Genomic DNA, 20190 nt, shown 5'->3' on the forward strand with positions numbered 1-20190 from the left:
GTAAAGGGAGCACCTCTGCGATTGTTACTGCCGGGTCAGCCGGATGTGTACCTCAGACTGGGTGAAGCCGAAAGCTAGCGTTCTTAAGGGAATATTCGGTCGGTGACTTAAAAGATGACTTTTTACCTATTTATCTATTTGCCCCCAGATGTTTTACTGCTTTCTTTGCAGTCCGGACATGCACTTTAGGGCATGCCTCCCAGGGAAAGGAACCCTTAACGGAACTATTCTCCCTGGAAGATGTTTCTTACTAACCATGTAATATAACATAACTAGTTGGGCACTTGTCTGATAAAGCACTAATGACCCCTACGCCTGGTCTCCATGCATACCACGGTTGTTTCTTAACCAAAGAGGTATTCGGACACACTCCGGACTCTAGGGTCCCGAGGTTGAAGCGAAAAGGTCGGCAAAGACAAACGATCTACAATCCGGCTAGAAGGCATTTCACATGTCACTTTAAAGGATAATATACATTGTCAAATTTACTGATTGTATTCCTCCTCAATCCCGTCTAATAGGCTGTCTAGTTTACAGTCCCGTTGGGAAAATTTAGCAGCCAGCTCTACTTGGCTGTATACTAAACTCACTGGGATCTCCTTCCCGTCAGGCCCTACCGGTCCAACTTCGGCCATGTGGTTGGGATCCGCCTTCTTGTACCGCGTCTTCACCATGGCCCAAGCCTCCCTGGCACCTTGGCGGCAAGCCAAAATCTTCCACAAACGGAAGCACTGCCGCACTCCCTGCAGCTTCTCCACAAGCTCCCCGAGGCCCTCGGGTAGGGTGAGGGATGGCCATAAAGCCTGAACGATGCCGCTCATTGCCTGCCGCACTCGTTCGAGTAGCTATAACAGTTCGGGAAGTTGATCACCCATTGACATGGGCATCTCCTCTACAGGACGACCCGTGAGTATACCTACAAGACATATCATGTCAAAATACTTCCTCGCCGAACCCATCTTTTCAAAAGAGTTCGCTCAAGCACTTACTATATATGCCGCGACGAAGCCGCTGATTCTCCTTAACGGAGCCGGACAGCTTGGCCTGAGCGCCTTTCAGCTCTTCTCCGAGCTTGGTGTTGGCATCCTGGAGCTTGTTCCTTTCCTGCTGAACCCTATTCAGCACACTCTCGCCGGCCTTTAGCTGGCGTAGCAATGCTTGCCTGTCCGGATCTTGTCCGACGGTACCTGCAATGTCATTATTAGACTCGTGTGCACGCCGCACAACGCTTATATTTATTAATAAAAATGTGTTACCAGGAGGGGTCTTTCCGTCTCCTCCTGCGGCAGCAATTGCGGCCTCAAGTTGGGCCTTGCAATCTTTCAGCTCCCGAGACAGCTGGGCGTTCTTCTCGGTAAGTGCCTGCATTTTCAAATGATCCTTAAATCAGTTAGCATAACTACTTTAAGTCTCGGGGGCTACTGGTATATACAACCGTTAAAATTCCCGTACCCGTATGTCTTTCACATACTGCTCCGTGGCTCTGGTAAAACCATTTTGAGCGGCATGGAGATGCGCGTCCCTTGCATTAAAGGCATCCAATGCCTCAGGGGAAAAGCACGCTTCACGAAATACTGTCTGGCGGCGCCTATGGTTCATGGCGCTCTCCACCTCAGACTTGGTGGCAGACAGTCTGTCGGTATCCTCCATTGGAGAAGGATCCGGCTCGCGTCTTGCGCTTGCCTCCCCCTCCAGGCCGGGCGCTGGAGCCTGGCCGGTGTTGGTCGGGTCGGCAATTCCTGCGCTCGCAGTCCGGCGAGCGCTTTTTCTCCTACAAAGATCATGAGTACTCAGGCGTTTCCTCGGAACGTTGCTCTGAAAATTCAAATACGAGCTATACCTTTGCGGCGACATTTCCGCCCGCACCGCGCTCCTTTTCCGCCTGCTGGTCTGGACTGGCCTCTGTTGCACAGCCGCCGCGGGCTCGGCTTCCTGCCGTAAAGGCACTTCCTGCAAAATACCGTCGTTCGTGAGGGTTAGAAATGGGCAGAGAAGAGATAATGGTGTCCGGACTTCGGTCGCGGTCACCTGGGAAGTCGGACTTAGTCCGGGGTAGTCCGCCGTAATGGCAACCAGGGCATTATCTATGCTAAGCTGGTGATACACCCCGTCGATCAGCTCCACCTCGATGTCCGGGTCCTCTTCGGAGGCCGGATCCAGGGATCCTTCTGTATCCTCGGGTTGCGGAGCAGGACTCACCATGTCCTCCACAGTCCGGCGTAGATCCTGCGCCGAAGACATAATGTAAGAAGCTTAAACTTCGAAAGCATGGGTTGAGCCCTTCAAGGTGTTCACTTACCCATCCTCTAGGGTTGATCATGGAAAACCCATTCAAAGGGTTCGTGCGAAGGAAGTCCTCCTTCTCCCCCTTGTACAGGCTAGACAGGATCTTTACCAGATCCTCGGTCGAATCCGGCCCTTTGCGGCCGTGCCGGGTGGCATCGTCTTCCCCGTTGAAATCCCACATGGGGTGGCCTCTGTATTGCAGTGGCTGTACCCCTCGCTTGATGCATGTCGCCATGACTCCGATCATGGTCAAGCCGGAATGAGCCATTAATCTTATCCGGCCCATCAAGTAATGGACGCTCTTGTCTTCCTCCAATCGGGGGCTCCGCGGGCGTCAGCTGAGGCATTTCTTCAAGGGAGCAGCACTAAACTCCGGGAGGCCGATCCGGACTGGGTCTGGCAGCGGAGCGTCTCCTATATAAAACCACTCCGAGGGCCAGTCTTCGGATGCCTTCTTGGGAGTACCGGATAGGTATCCGGTCCCGGCGATGCGCCATATTTCGGCACCGCCCACTTGATATATGGACCCCTCGTGAGAACGGGGTACGAGGCAAAACAGCCTCTTCCACAATGCAAAATGGGGCTCGATGCCCAGGAATAGCTCACAAAGAGCTACGTAGCCCGCGATATGCAGGACAGAGGCGGGCGTGAGGTGGTGGAGCTGGAGTCCGTAGAACTTCAGGAGCCCGCGGAGGAACGGATGTATTGGAAATCCGAGTCTCCTTATCAGATAGGGAACAAAGCATACTCGCTCCCCCTTATTGGGGTTTGGAGTGTCCTCCGCCTGCCTCCCACCTTGATAAGTAACCAGTCCGGCCTGGACTGGGACCATGAAGGCCGGAGGGAGAAATCCCCCCGTTTGGAGCTTTACTAGCTCATTGTGCGAAATAGAGCACCTCCTACAATTCCCCGGCGATGGGCTGGGAGCGCGTGAAGAAGAGCCGCGTTGACGATCCATGATGGAATGGATTTCTAGGTCAAAGGCGCTTCGATGTAGTATTCGCGGGAGGAAGACGGTGTGGTTTGGATCTGGATTCTTGCCTCTTTTATAGGCGGACGGCTCGCACAATTAGGGGGTGAAATGCAAAAGACACCCTGGCTTTTCGCATTCGTGCGACGCGTGGAAGAGGGCCATTATTTGGTGTAGAAGCCGAGGAACACAGTATTCAAGATGAAGCCGGACACTGTTCGGCAGGTACATGGAATTTGAAGGGAGAAACCGCCTTGCAACGCCGAAGACTATAAACACGCTGGACTTATTGTCATTGAAGCCTGGTTTGGGGGCTACTGAGGGAGTCCTGGACTAGGGGGTGTCCGGACAGCCGGACTATCATTATCCGCCGGACTCCAAGACTACGAAGATACAAGATTGAAGACTCCGTCCTGTGTCCGGATGGGACTTTCCTTGGCGTGGAAGGCAAGCTTGGCAATACGGATATGTAGATCTCCTACCATTGTAACCGACTCTGTGTAACCCTAGCCTCCTCCGGTGTCTATATAAACCGGAGGGCTTTAGTCCGTAGGACAACATACATTACAACAATCATACCATAGGCTAGCTTCTAGGGTTTAGCCTCCTTGATCTCGTGGTAGATCCACTCTTGTAATACCCATATCATCAATATTAATCAAGCAGGACGTAGGGTTTTACCTCCATCGAGAGGGCCCGAACCTGGGTAAAAACATCGTGTCCCTCGTCTCTTGTTACCATCCGCTTAGATGCACAGTTCGGGACCCCCTACCCGAGATCCGCCGGTTTTGACACCGACAAGGAGGAGACATCAGAAAACGCAGTCCCGTTTACCTCCGAATTACGGCCCCCGGGTTCTCTTTGCTACACCCGGAGCTGGCCCTAGTAACCCGCCGGAGGCCGATCAGTTTATGACAACCGGAACAGGAGGACCGGCTCAGCCTCGGGATATGGTGCCACCTCATGTAAGCATGCCACCGCCGCGTTATGTGCTGATTCCACCGGGTTAGTTTTCCAACCCCATGGAGAACTTGATCGCAGCTTCAGCGCGTTTAGCGGCTCTTCCTATGGAAGGTGATGACCCGGCGGCAGTGGAAACCCAGAGAGTCAGGGAGCTCCTCCAGACAGCCCTGGCTCAACAGGAGACCTATTCTTACAGTCGGGACAGGATTCACTCAACTCCCCCGCCCTGGTTAGCACCACCTCGCCAGAACCGGAGCCCGAGTTACAACAGACGCATGGAGTCGGAAGCTCTGGCAAGCAATGCTCAATGCCGTAACCAGCCCAGGGGCTATAATCCAGTGCAGGATCGAATACGTCAGGAGAACGAGCAGGCGGCTCAGGCGGCTGCTCAAGATTTTCCAGAGTATCCAACAACTTCCATTGAGGCGAGAGTAGCCACTAGAACCGGTGGTGTCCCTTGTCTGATTCCGGCTTTGCGGAATGTGCGGTTTCCCAAAGACTTCAAGGGACCTTGAAAGGTGCCAAATTATACGGCCGACTTACAGCCCGGAGCCTGTATTGAGAGTTATGAGATGGCCATGGAGCTGTTGGAAGTTAGTGATGCAGCGATGGCTAAGTATTTCACCATGATGTTAGATGGAACAGCCCGGTCGTGGCTGAAAGGCTTGCCACCCAATTCCATTTGTTCATGGGGCGAGTTAAAAGCCCAGTTCATCCAGAACTTCAAGGACACCTGTAAGAAATCTATGTCGATTGTGGACTTGACTGATTGCAAGCAAGAGGAAGGTGAATCCACTCCTCCGATAAGATGGATGCCGGCTCTGCAGTTCTTATGCTGGAGAAAAATTGCCGCTTTGAGCCGCTGAGGCAGAAACTAGGGCGCCTTAAATGTGACCTCACAGATATGGGTACGCTGATGGCGGCTTTAGTCAAATACGCCGATTCTGATAGTGCCAAGGATCCCGCGTCTGACGATGAGAAGACAGGGAAGGGAAAAAGGAACGGCAATGGAAAGGGTCAGCAGCATAACCCGGGGAATCAAGGCGGCAATAAGCGTAAGGCGGACGGTAACCCGGAGTTTGTGGCCAATGCCAATGTACGAGGTAACAATCCAAGACGTAAGGGTAAACCGCCTCGATCCAGCGGGTTAGGCCCATCTCTAGAGAAACTACTCAATGAGCCCTGCCCGAGACATGGCACCAGGGAGCGGCCAACCACACATCTATGGAAGGATTGCGCGATCATGAAGGCGTTTAAAAATTCCAACACCTTCGATGGCGGTCATGGATCCGGCGGCGGTTCAGGGGCCAGTGGCTTTCATGGCCTAGGCGGCGGCTCAAATTCCGGCTTTCAGGGACATTCAGGTGGTAACAATCAGCAGCAGTCTGGTCAAGGCGGACAGCAGCAGCAACAATCGGGTTATCAAAGCCATCCGAAGCAGTTGAGTGTGGACAGTATCACGTGTTTACCACTAGCTTGTGCAAACGCGCCAAGAAGATTCATAAGAGGGTTGTGAATTCTGTTGATCCGGCAATTCCTCGTTATCTGAGGTGGTCAGAGCAGCCCATTGTGTGGAGCAGAGAGGATCACCCTCCACGGGTCGATAATCCGGGTCAGTTAGCCCTGGTGGTGGCACCCCAGGTTGGTGGATATAAATTCACTAAGGTACTCATGGACGGCGGCAGCAGCATCAATATCCTCTACTATGAGACCTTTCGGCGCATGGGGTTGATTGAGAAGAATTTGAGAACATCCAACACTATTTTTCATGGAGTGGTCCCGGGTAAGTCAGCTTATCCAGTCGGCAAGATTGAGCTGGAGGTGGCCTTCGGGGACGAACATGATTCCAGGGCTGAGAAGTTAATGTTAGAGGTGGTCAAAATCAGGAGCCCATATCACGCTCTGTTTGGGCGGCCGGCTTACGCTAAGTTCATGGCCCGGCCATGTTATGTTTATTTGCAGCTCAAGATGCCAGGTCACAAGGGTACCATCACTATACATGGCAGCCGCAAAATAGCACTGGAGTGTGAAGAAGGTGACGTGGCTTATGCTGAGTCGGCTTGCGCAGCAGAAGAGCTCAAATTTTATCAAGATAATGTTGACCCGACGGATATGACGTCCCTGAAGAAGCCAACTACAGAGTATGACCCGGCGTTGAAGTTTAAGTCGGCAGCTGAGACAAAGCTTGTTGATTTTACCCCGGGTGATTCTTCTAAATAGTTCAGCATCAACAGCAACTTGGATCCCAAATAGGAAAGCGCTCTCATCGAGTTCATCCGTGAGAACCGGGACATCTTTGCATGGAAACCTTCTGACATGTCGGGTGTACTGAGGGAACTCGATGAGCACACTCTCAACATTGATCCAAAGTATAAGCCGGTCAAGCAGTTTCTTCGGCGTTTTAACGAAGAGCGACGGAAAGCTATTGGGGAAGAAGTCGCCCGGCTCTTAGCAGCCGGGTTTATCATTGAAGTTTTTCACCCGGAGTGGTTGGCTAACCCGGTGCTTGTCCTCAAGAAGAACGGCACCTGGCGGATGTGTGTGGACTACACGGACTTAAACAAGGCTTGTCCGGCTGACCCTTTTGCTCTTCCCCGTATTGATCAAATCATTGATGCTACGACGGGTTGTGAGCGTTTAAGTTTTTTGGATGCTTACTCCGGTTATCATCAGATTAAGATGGCAGTTAAGGACCAGGAGAAGACGGCTTTCATCACTCCGTTTGGAGCCTTCCGCTATGTATCTATGCCATTTGGGCTCAGGAGTGCCCAGGCGACTTATCAGTGGTGTGTGTAGAACTGTTCGCACGACCAAATTGGGCGTAATGTCCATGCCTATGTGGATGACATTGTGGTGAAGTCCAGAGAAAAGGAGACCTTGATATCTGACTTAAAGGAGACCTTTGATAATCTCCAGGTTTACAAGATGATGCTTAACCCGGCCAAGTGTGTGTTTGGCGTTCCTGCGGGCAAGCTCTTGGGTTTTCTGGTGTCCAACAGAGGCATCGAAGCTAACTCGGAGAAGATTAAGGCGATTACCTCCCTGGCTAAACCGGCGTGCATCAATGATGTTCAGCGACTGGCGGGTCGTGTTGCCGCCTTAAGTCGATTCATAAGTCGGCTCAGTGAGAAAGCCCTCCCATTGTATCAGATGATGAAGAAAACTGACACTTTTGTCTGGAGTAAGGCCGCTGATGCTGCTTTTTAGGACTTAAAGAGACAACTGTCTGAGCCGCCGGTTCTCGCGGCTCCGATTGACAAAGAGCCTTTGCTGTTATATGTGGCTGCCAATTCACGAGCCGTTAGCGTTGCCATCATGGTGGAGCATAAGGAAGCCGGTAAGGAGCATCCGGTTCAACAGCCGGTTTACTACATCAGTGATGTGCTCATTGAATCCAAGCAAAGGTACCCGCATTGGCAGAAGCTTGTTTACGGGGTGTTCATGGCAAACCGGAAGTTGAAGCAGTACTTTCAAAGCCACCCTATAACTATGGTAAGTTCTGCCCATTTGGGAGACATCATTCAGAACAGGGAGGCCACAGGACGAGTCGCCAAGTGGGCCATTGAGCTTGGGCCTCACGATTTGAAGTACATGCCATGTACTGCTATTAAGTCTCAGGCCTTGGTGGACTTCATCAATGATTGGACCGAGTTACAGGCCCCTGAGGAAAATCCGGATAACACATACTGGACTATTCATTTTGACGGGTCCAGGCAGCTAGAAGGCTCGGGGGCTGGAGTGGTGTTGACTTCCCCTCGAGGTGACAAATTTTGTTATGTTCTCCGGCTTATGTTTCCATGTACTAACAATGTAGCTGAATATGAGGCATTACTCCATGGTCTCCGGAAGGCTAAGGAGATGAACTTAAGCCAGGTACGATGCTTGGGCGACTCAGATCTGGTGGCTCAACAAGTATCAGGCAAGTGGGATTCCAAGGACCCCCTCATGGCGGCTTATCGTCGTGAGGTAGATGCTGTGGCTGGTCACTTCACGGGTTATCAAGTGGAGCACATCGATCGAAGGAAGAACGAGGTGGCTGATGCTTTAAGCCGGTTGGGATCCCAACGTAAGCTGGTGCCGCCCAATACCTTTCTCGATGTGTTACATAACCCTTTTGTCAAGTTGCCTACCGAGGAAGAATTAGCAGTGCCAGACCTGGAGGCACAGCTGGTGGCGGCTCTTCATGTTATCCCGGATTGGACGGTGCCTTACTTGGCTTATATGACCCGTGGTGAATTGCCGGAGGATGACATTGGCGAGACAAATCGTCAGGCGCTCCAAATCCATGACGATTGTTAACGGCGAGTTACATCACCTCAGCGTCACGGGGGCGTTTCAACGCTGCGTATCACCTACAGAAGGCCAAGAAATACTCCGTGAGATCCATGAAGGAGATTGTGGCCATCATGCCGGGTCAAAATCCCTCGTAACCAAGGCTTTTCGTCATGGTTTCTATTGGTTGACGGCTCATGCTGATGCGGAGGACCTGGTCAGTAAATGTGATGGGTGTCAAAAGTTCTCACGACGAGCTCATGTGCCGGCTCAAGAGTTAAGGATGATCCGAATCACTTGGCCATTTGCAGTCTGGGGGCTTGACATGGTCGGACCTTTCAAAAGGTCTAAGGACAAAAAGACACATCTACTGGTGGCAGTAGACAAGTTTACCAAGTGGGTTGAGGCAGAGCCGGTCAGTAAGTGTGATGCAGCCACGGCGGTTCAGTTCATGAAAAAGGAGATCTTTCGTTTTGGTTTTCCACATAGCATCATAACTGATAATGGCACTAATCTCTCTAAGGGAGCCATGGAAGAGTTCTGTCAAAGAGAACATATCCGGCTTGATGTTTCGGCCGTTGCTCATCCTCAATCCAATGGTCAAGCAGAGAGAGCTAATCAAGAGATCTGAAAGGTATCAAACCCCGGCTCTTGGTCCCTTTACAGCGGACTCCGGGTTGTTGGGTGGAGGAGTTACCCTCCGTGTTATGGAGCATCAACACTACGCCTAACAGATCTACGGGATACACACCTTTCTTCATGATTTATGGAGCAGACGGTCCTGCCAAGTGACATCCGGCACGATTCACCCCGTGTGGCGGCTTACGTTGAGGCGGATAACGAAAAGGCTCGTCAGGATGCACTTGACTTATTGGACGAGGAGCGAGACTTGGCAATAGCCCGCTCGGCGATTTACCAGCAAGACCTGCGCCGCTATCACAGCTGCCGGGTTAAGAGCAGAACCTTTCAGGAAGGCGACTTGGTGCTCCGGCTCATCCAGGATCAGTCTGATATGCACAAGCTATCCCCGCCTTGGGAAGGGCCCTTTGTGGTCAGCAAGAATCTGCACAACGGGTCATATTATCTCATCGATATTCGAGAGCACAAGGACTCACTTAAATCAGAGGAGGAGACCCGCCGGCCGTGGAACATAGCTCTTCTCCGGCCTTACTATACCTAAGTTACCAGTTTTCAAGATACATTTTTATGATGTACATATTATATAAAGCAATAAAGCAGGACCTCCGTCCTTTTTCCCCGTAAAGAATGTTTCATGTTTTCTTTATCAGGTGATGGACACTGCCAACAGGGGACGGATCATATCTGAATCTGGCTTTCCCTTTGGTCCGGCTTATGATCATATCTGAATCTAGCCATGGTCACTTGGGGGCTTCCTGTTCAAACATAGGTCGTATTCGAACCAAAGAGAACATAACTGTCGATACCCACTTGATCGGCATACTGCCAAACCCACTTGGGGGCTTCCTGATCATATTTGAATCATAGCTTAACTCCTTTGGGTCTGACGTGGATCGTATTCGAATCAGCGTCATTAAACAACTCTTATGTTCACTTGGGGGCTTCCTGTTCAAACATAGGTCGTATTCGAACCAAAGAGAACATAGCTGTCGATACCCACTTGATCGGCATCGCCAAAGCCACTAGGGGCTATATGATCGTATTCGAATCTGAGCTTAACCCCTTTGGAATGGTTCTCTGATCGTATTCGAATCAGGAGCCTGTGAACATTGCTTATAAGTATGATTACTTTAACTCTCATTGAAACCTTCTTGTGGAGATGGTTTTTGATCCTTCCGGTTTTATTTTGATTACCTCAGGTTCTAAAAGTGCCAGGTAAAAACTTATATAAGCCGGAGAGGTTATCAAAAGGGTAGCAGATATGCTGTTATGATTATGTTTTAACTAATCATGAACCGGCTTATACATGTGGTTTGTTGATCATGTCCGGGTTATCAATATTCTATAACCCACTGGTGCAATGAACCGTCCAGGAAACCTTGCCTATTTTATGTGCAGGATAAAGCTGAGCAAGGTAAAATATCAAGGAAACACATGATTAACATAAGTAAGAAGAATTTAGTGATGGTGGCTTAACAAAAGTAATAAGTATCATAAGGCATGATAGGCATTAAGGAGTTTTCTCTATCCTATTACAAGAATCCCCGAGTCTAAACAAGTGAAGCATTGTTCTTTGCAAAGTTATAACCCGGCTAGTGGCTCATTCCTCTGGCTGGCTTGATGACTCCGGGTTATCCTTCCCCGCCTCTCCTTCGGTTGTTTTGTCCTGGAAGGTGGACGAGGCCCAGTCAATGCCACTCAAAGCTTCAAATTCAGCTTCGTCATCTATTAAACTGGTCGGGTCCACTTCAGGGGCAAAGGTATGCTTACGCGTTGGAGGGATCAGGCTGACTTGGTCATATGGAGCGTTTGGGATTCTCCGGTTCTCGCTATCATAACCCGGCGAATACTTAGTGAGATCAGTATCCTCCCCAATGAGAGTCGCCAGGGGGCGTACGACTTTAACACAGGCAGTGAAATCTTGTTCGCCAAAAGCAGTGCCGTCCTCCTTAAGGCTTGGATATCCAAGAGAGAGATCAACAAGGTCAAGTTCTGGCACCCATGCTCTTGCCCGACTCAATGCAGCCACGACTCCGGCTCTCGCAGATGCCCGCCTTAAGTCTTGAATGCGTTGAGGTAGCACCGAAAGATGCCTCAACACGTCTTGCAGGAGCCGCGGAGAGGTATTTGATAAGGCCACAGCGGCCAACGCACGTTGTGACCCGGAGTACAGCTGCTCTACTAAGGAATACACTGCCTTAAGCTTGACCAGCATATTTTCCTTCAGATTGGTACTCCTGGGGCATGCATATTCACGGGTATAACAGTAAAGCCGGAGGTAACTATTACGATAACTCTTGAAGGATTACAGTTTTTACGGGCGACTTACCGAAGATGGCTGAGACCATTTGGGATATCTGCCGTTTTAAGTCGGACAGCTCATTTGTTGCCTCGGCAAGAGATGCCTCTGGTGTTTCAGCCCGAGTCACCAGTGAAGCCCTCTCATCAACCCAAGCCTTCTTTTTTGATTCAAATTTTTTCTTCAGCTTCTCTTGTTCAGAGACACTGAATTCAAACTTGGAATTGGCTTTCTGAGCTTCGAGCTCTTGGGTTTTCAACTGGCTCTTCAGATCGGCAATCTCCACCTCAAATTGACTTATGGTGTCCTGCATTGACATCAGGCTATGGTAAGAATCTTGGTAAGATAACATTCAAGTCCCAAGCATTTTACAAGTAAAGATACTTGGCACTTGGGGGCTAATGTATGGTTAAAGAATTTTCAATCTATTTTACCAAGTCACACATATTAAGTCTCAAGCACTTTGCAAGTAAAGGTACTTGACACTTGGGGGCTAATGTGTAACCCAAATTCAAAGTTTCATGTTATCTCCGGGTTAAACATATTCAATTTAAACCGGACAAAACTAATAGCAAGCAGATTATTAAGTCTACAGCATATTCATTCATAAGCAATAGACTTGAGGGCCGGTACAGTAAGTAAGATTCGGAGTAAAAGCTTAAATTTTACCTCAGATTTATGCTGTATTTGCTTCACCATGTCAATTTCCAGGTCACGACTACTGTGTACTTGGTTCAGATAGCCCGAGACTATATCACCAATACTTAGGTGAGAGTAATCAGTGATGTCTTGTTTGGACTTCCGACACTGGGCAAACTCCTCCTTGGCAGTGCATTGGGCAAGGGCAGTAGGCCGGCCCGGTTCAACATATTGGCTCTTCACAATTTCAACCTCCGGGTCAGTCATCTTGGCCGGGCTAGGAGTTTCTGGGTCATCCGAGTTGTGGATAATGTCTTCTGCAGGCGGGTCAGAAGTTGGCACCGGAATATCAGAAGCTGGTTCAGGCGGCGGCTGATGAGTGGAGTTGTCAGGAACGGATGAGTCAAGCACCGGTTCAGTAACCACCGGGTCTTGGGACGGCTTATTCTTCTTTGACCTCTTGTTGGGCTTTACTTGCAAGCTGTCAATCAAAGTGGAAGGATAAGTATCAAAGTATAAGTATGGATAAACTCAAAGTAAGAAAGGTTATATTACCCGGGAGCCGTTTTGAAAGCCGGCATGTTCGATTGCATCGACTCATCAGAAGAAGGGGAGGTATCCTGATAGTTGGAGTCAGATGAATTGAGAGGTTGGCGAATCAAACCCATCAAGGGTAAAACAAAACGCAAGTCGGAGATAACCTCGGCCCGACGCTTCCTGGTTACGTCGGGTAAGCCGGAGGAAAGCTCTGCATCCTAGTTGGCCCGAGTCTGCCGCCGATTTTCAAGCTGCTGTTGCTTCAAAAGAAATTGAGGATCTTGGTAAGCGAGAGGGTGTGAAAACCTTACTTTACGGGTCACCCTTCGGATTCTTTGTGTTGGCAAAGGCTCTGAGTCGGAGGAAATTACAGTTACCTCTTCGCCAGCTGCTTGACTGTTCCCAGTATCCTCCTAGAAGGATCAAATGTCATTAAAGTAACGGCAAAGGGGTCAAAGAAAATCAAAAAAGATTACCTCTTCCTCATCCGAAGAAGAGTCGTCCAATTTAAGCATATCAGAGGCGCCGGGTTTCTTCTTCTTAGAGGTGCCCGTCTTGGCGGCTTTTCTTTCAATCTTCTTGGCCGCCCTGGCCTGTTTGGCAGCCTCATGGTCATATTTGACCTTCCAGAAATTATCATCGGCTTGTGGAAAAAGATAAGGAATCATAAGTACCAGAAGGTAACATATTAAAGAGTATTTGTGAAGATTAGTAATTTACCGCAGGAGCCGGGTTCTTCTTGCAGAAGGGAAATAAAACTAAGGTGTTGCTGGTTACAGTGCCCTCCTTCAATAGCGATTGGACTGTAGCATCTACCACATCATCTGGTAAGTCCTCAGGGCTATGACGCATTGGGTCTTCCTTTTCGCCTGTGTAAGTACACATTAAGCCGGAGCGGCGGCTTAAGGGTAGTATCCGCCAGGTGACCCAGACCCGGACCAAATCTATGCCGCTTAACCCGTTGCCTAAAAGGGCTTTGATCTTCCGGATGGTGGGGTTAAGAGGCAGGCGTCCAACAGCAGTTAACTTGTCCGCCAAATGATGGTTGGACTCAAGACGCAGGGCACGAAAGCTGGGCAAAGGCTTCTCATTAGCCAGAGAGGTGTCTTGACAGTAGAGCCACGTCTGGTTCTAGTCTTTTGGGTGACTCGGCAGCTCAGCGTAAGGAAAAAGGCAGTCTCTCCGCCGCTGGATTGAGATGCTGCGAAGCTCAAGACTAGGCCCGTTGACGTGTTCATTCTGCCGGTTCAAGTAAAAAAGTTCTCTGAACAACAGCAGACTTGGTTCCTCTCCAAGGTATACCTCGCAGAAGACTTGGAATTGCATAGATTTGACACGGAATTGGGTCCAATGTCTTGAGGCTTTAGGTCAAAGAAATCCAAAACTTCCCTGAAGAATTTTGAGCCGGGAGGGGCAAATCCCCGATTCATATGATCTATGAAAACTACTACCTCCCCATCCTTGGGTTGAGGTATTTCCTCAGACGGGTGAGGGGCACGATAAGACATGGTTCCTTCTTTGGAAAATGGCCAGACTTTACAAACTCGGCAAGATTGCTTTTGGTTACTGTGGATGGAACCCAATTGCAAGTCACAGGGGCTTTGGCCGCCTTAGGAGCCATAACAGCAGTGGCCTACGACAAAGAAAGAAAGCTCCGGCTCAACTTTAAACCGGAGAGATATTTAAATTGTTCACAGTGGCGGCTTAAGCAAGGGGCCTAATGATATAAGGGTGATTGTGCAGTAAATTTTAAGCCGCTATCAGGATCAACAGTCATTCTAGAATTTTTAAAGATCATAAGAGGAAGGCAAGGCTCATAATTCAATGTCACTTATTTAAACCGGACACCTAGACAGTGGTGATAAAAGTAAGTTTTCCAGAAGAAGCTTTCCGGGTGATAGAAACAAGTTTCACGGACGACAGCTATTATTATGAATCAAACTATCGCTCTAAAAGAGAAATTTTCTAGACCTGAAAACAGGGCGGAGAAGTTCATACATTCAAAGGAGGTTTCCAAATAAGAGAAATGAGATCTGTTTCTATGCAAGATCAACACAAACAACTACCACAACAGTTCTGCATAGTTTTTACGATCTAAATAGGCTGTGGAAGTGCAAACTAGCAAGGGTTTGCATCGGGCAGTGATGAACACCGATGAACTCGGCCGAGCTTCAAGGTAGATCTAAGAAAGGGGGAGAGAGGAACTTACGGATAAGAACAAGCTGCAAAGGTTCACTGTCGATCTCTGGTCAGATCAGGTCGATGCAGCGGCCTGAGTCGATGAAGACAAGGGGGTCAATGGCGACGGCGGCGGAGCTTGAGCGGCAGAGAGGAGAGGAAGAAGACGACTGAAAGGGTAAAAAGGAAAAGACCTAAGTCGTGGTTATTTATAGGGAGAAGATAACTGACATGGCGCGGGAAACGAGGAGATAAGAATTATTATCCAGCGGCCCCGACACCTCGATTTTTGGAGCAATCAATAAAGAAGAGATCCGTTGAAGGATTCAAGGGAATAAAAAATGAGTTAAAGGAAGAATGACGTCACGCCGAGTTAAGACGGATCCAGAAGATGATGTCATGGCAGGTTAACAAAAACCCTCTGTATAGTCAGAAGACTGAGGATTTCACTCTTTAAAAATATTTTCAGACTGACATGAACAGGTTCAAAACAATCTGGGGCCTAATGTTGGGGATATGACTATTTGTGTAAACCGCCCAGGAGGGGCCGGGTTACGCAAAGAGGACTCATCAGAGGAAGCCCAAGACCAAGCATGAAGATGGCGGTTCAATAAAGAGCTTAAGGCCCACGCGCGGCTTAAGCCCGTTGTAGTAAACCGCCAAGATGGCATGACTTGTAATGTAAGGTAGATTTAACTGGTCACTGAGCCGGACTCTGTTTATAAGCCGGACGGGACTCTGTAAGCCACAGGGCGTCAACCCGTGTATATAAGGGGACGACCTGCTGGTGGCTTAGGGCAAGAAACAACTCATCGAGAGCCGGGCATAGCGTATCTCGCTCCCTGGTTATCAAAACATCAATACCAACCCAACTAGACGTAGGCCTTACCTTCACCATAAGGGGCCGAACTAGTATAAACCCTCTCGTGTCTCTTGTCCCGATTTAACCCCTTCAAGCTTCCTAGTTGCCATGGCTCCACAACTAAGTCCTTTCACGAGGACATCTGACGTGATTATTCCACGACAGTAGTGGTAAGTCTTCACATGTGACTTCCAAACCTTCACAGACTAGGTCACTCGGCGATCCACAATTCCTCTTGGATGCTCAGACCATGACGCCTAACCGTCTGGAGGATACACAGTCCTCAAAGGTAGCAAGCATCGGTTCCACACAGGAACAATCTCTTGAGTGATGCTCAATCACTTTGGGTCTGTAGGTTTGGGTTTGGGATTTGGGTTTTCCTCACTTGACGATTTTCGCTCAAAGTCCTCGGAGGATAGGATGCTCTCAAATGACAAGTGTCAGTTTCTCTTGGAGCAGCCAACCAGCTAGTGGTTGTAGGGGGCGGCTATTTATAGCCTAGGGAGCAGCCCGACATGATAAGACATAAATGCCCTTAAAGGATATGACCGTTAGGTGGTAGGATATTTTGGAGAGCTGGCGCATAGCACAACAACGGTCGGATTTGTGGTTCGAATTCCTCAGGGCTATCATGTTCCTCACTGTGTAGGCAATCCGCACTGGCGAATTCCTAACTCCTCAGTCAGAACAAATTCCTCAGAGACTAGAAGATCTTCGTCTCTGTCACTGAAGAAATTGACTGAACTGATATGAGATTTCCAATGGCTTCACTCGAAGGATTGGGTAGGTGTAGGATTTTGAGATGGGCATCACTTGGAAATCAGTTTCCTTAGTATTACCTCGACCCCCTTTAACAGTACGGTGTTTCCTATGACTCAAGAAGAAGAAAAAGAAACTATGAAAACAAAAGTCTTCACGCTTCATAGTCTTCCAAGTCTTCACAGTCACACCAATTTCTTCACTTTCGAAGTCTTCAGGAGAACCAAAGTCTTCAGCTGAGGACATTCATTTTTAGGGGTCGACTTTCACTTAAATATCAAACTCCTCATCAACTTATAGAACCTATGTATACTCACAAACATATTAGTCCCTTAACCTATAAGTCTTCAATACACCAAAATCACTAAGGGGCACTAGATGCACTTACAATCTCCCCCTTTTTGGCGATTGATGACAATATAGGTTAAGTTTTCAACGGGGATAAACATATGAATTGAAAGTGATCAATATTGAGGAATTTGATTGCAAGATATAGAAGAACTCCCCCTAAAGATGTGCATAGTGAGGAATTTGCTTTTGAAGCAATGCACATTTGAAGAGTAGAATCATGGAGATCTCCCCCTATATCTTGTAATTCATACACACATTTGACATATTGAATGAATAATTTGAAATGCATGATGAAATGTGGTGACTGATGTAGTTCAGCATGCGTGCATAGCATATATGAGGAAATAGCATGCAGAAAACAAGGCAAACGTATCTGGTCACCACCGGACTTAAGTTTACAACTCAATCAGCAAACGCCCATATAGATAGACCCGCTTGAAGACTAACTCAAATTTCTCACCCTTTGTCATCAAATGACCAAAAGGGACGAAAAGTGAGGACTAATGCCCCTGAAGAATATCATCACGAAGTCGATGGAGGAGCGCCGGCATTGTTGGGGTTGGATCTTGGAGTAGGGCCGGCCACAGTGTCGTCCAAGTCTTCATTTTCAGCAGTCTCGCGCGATGAGGAATATGAGCTGGGCACCAAAGGAGGAACTTCAACCTTCTTGAATTTCTTCGCCGGAGGCTTAGACCAGCTGAAGTCCTGCTTGAAGCCCATCTGCTTGAGATCTTCATCACCGTAGAGATGAGTCAGAACAGCCCAGGTGCGATCAAAAACTTCATTGAGGTAGTAGTGGTTCTTCTTCACTGAATTGTATGTGGCAGTCATGTTGTGAAGAGTAGCACCAAACTGACGCTTGACCCATTTATGATTGCGATCCACCTTCTGATTTAGACTGAGGAGAAGCTCACGATCAGTCATCACCCTTGGAGATGTGGCTTGAGGACTTTGCTTTGAGGCATTGGCGGCAGCGTCATGAGTAGCAGAGTCATCATTGGTGGAATATGATGCAGCTTTGCGGAACTGTCCATCCAATGGACGAATATCCTCATCAATAATTGCAGTGGCCTTGCCCTTTTCATCAGGTGAGGAAAACGTCTGCTTGAGGACTTCAATAGGGGGCAAGTAACCGCCATGGTTGAGTGTGTCAGCTTTGTAGTTGAGTGAAGAGCTTGATACGAGGAATCTCATAATCCAGGGAGCGTAAGGCTTCAACTCAAAGGGAGAAATTGCAACGTTTGCCAGAGTCCTCATGAAGAAGTCATGGTAGTTCACCGGAATACCATGCATGATATTGAATAGCAGCTTCTTCATGATGCCAACAACTTCTTCATCATTCGAGTCATGACCTTTGACTGGACTCAATGTCTTGGTCAGAATGCAGTATACAGTCCTAGGCACATATTGCAATTCCTTCACAAGGAACTTTGTCCTTGAGGCTTGACCAGGTTTCAATGTCTTCATCAGGACTTGCATGAAGTGATCAGACAGTTCAGTTTCATTGTAGATAAGATGCGCACCTTCTGGGGAAGGACTGATAGGCATGGCATGAAGCAATTCAGTGGCCGGTGCTTTAAAGTGAGTATTTTCTATCATCAAGCCCAACACCCAAGAGTTCACATCTTCAGCATTTCCAGTATTGTGCAGCGTCGCATAGAACTGAAGAATGAGTTCTTCATTCCAATCACAGATGTCATTAAAGAAGTTTAGCAATCCAGCATCATGAATAACACTGAGGACTGGTGCGAATCACGATAGTGATTCCATATCCACATGAGGAATGTGCTCATGGTCGAAGACTTTGTCTTTGTTGAAAAGCAGTGAAGCATAAAAATTTGCTTGGGTGGCAGTCCAGAAACGCTTCCTTCTCAAACAGCAGAGTCATAAGGATTTTAGTCACTGAAGAACACATGCTCATTGAAGAAGGCATCAACCTTGAATTTTGGAGTCTTGGAGAATGGATTCTTCGGCTTTGGCTGAGGAGTATCAGTCAGTTGCAGCACAACCTCAGGAATCTCAATCTCTGGAGCCGCATGCTGAGGAATTTCAGCTTCTGCTTCAGTAGCAGCCTAGGTCTCCAATTCATCAGCAGCTTTGTCATCAGCACTAGTGGCTGGAATTTCTTCAGGAATGGAAGGGGTTGTATGAATTTCATCAGAGCCCATCTGAACTTCTCTAGAGACTGGGGACTGAGGAACTTGTTGAAGCGGTGTGAACAGAGGAGAGTTGGGGTGCTGACTATCCCAAAAATCATCGTTCATCACTGGTGTGGTGCTCCCAATGTCCACATCTTCATCCTCTTCCATTTATTCTATGCCTGCCTCTTCAGCTGTGAACTGAGGCATTGGCGATGATACCTAGGGAGTTGAAGTAAGAGTATCCACTTCAATTTCTTCATCCATCTGCTCTGTCAAAGGAGTAGAAGGATTTTCTTCATCAAATTCATCAGGAATCTCATAATATTCACCAAAAGGAATGAGTTCCTTTGATGGTATGCTTGAGAGAGGAACAACATCAATAGGATTCTCAAGTGAGCTTGTCAAAATCTTTGCCTTCTTAGGTGCAGAAGATTCTGAGGAAGCAAATGTTTTCCTTTTCTTCAGAGCAGCTCGCTCTGCAGCTTTTGTTTTCTTCACTTCCAGAGCTAAAGGAAGAACTAGGCTTGGTGTTGGTGCAGGAAGAGCAGAGGAAATTGGATCAATTTCTTCAGGCACAACTGATGCAGCTGGCCTGTCTTGGGCAGCTTCTTCAGGGGCAGCTTCAGATTCTTCAGCTGACCTGACTTGTTCTTCAGGTGCAACACTAGTGGTTGCCCTAGCAGTTTCTTTAGCGGCTGGTATTTCTTCAGCCTGGTGCTTGCAGTTTCATCAGCAGCCTGATTTTCATCAGTGGTGCTAGCATGTTCTTCAGTTGGTTGAGAGATGCTTCAGCCGAGGGAATCTCAATGTGTGACGGGTCATCAACATTTGAAGTGAATTTTTCGCCATTTTGACGAATCTGACCTTGGCTCCCAGCCATTCTGCCGTACAGGCGTCAAATTCATCACTGAGCTTCTTTATCTCAGTTTGCATAGCGACGAGTTTCTTAGGTGATAGCCTCAGAATGTTTTCCTTTAGAAAACGCTGTTTCTTGTACTGGGCTTTCTTCGCAGTTCTTGCTCGATCATATTTCCATTTTTCTTCTACTATGAACACCGTCAACATGTGACTTTGTCCAGGAGTGAGGTCTAGCTCTAGCAGAGGAGTGTTCGGATCTTTGTGCCAGAGGTCAATGAAATCCAGGATCTTCTTGGGATCCAGTAGAAGAGGCACACCACTTCCCTTGGCTCTAGTGGCCCTTTGCTGTCTATCTTTGATGATATCAGCTAATTCATCATCATCAAATGGTACTTGAAAAGCAACTTTTCTCTTGTGAGGACTTAGTCTAGTGCCT

Source organism: Triticum aestivum, chromosome 7B (genome assembly GCF_018294505.1).
Source record: "Triticum aestivum cultivar Chinese Spring chromosome 7B, IWGSC CS RefSeq v2.1, whole genome shotgun sequence".
Lineage (NCBI taxonomy): Eukaryota > Viridiplantae > Streptophyta > Magnoliopsida > Poales > Poaceae > Triticum > Triticum aestivum.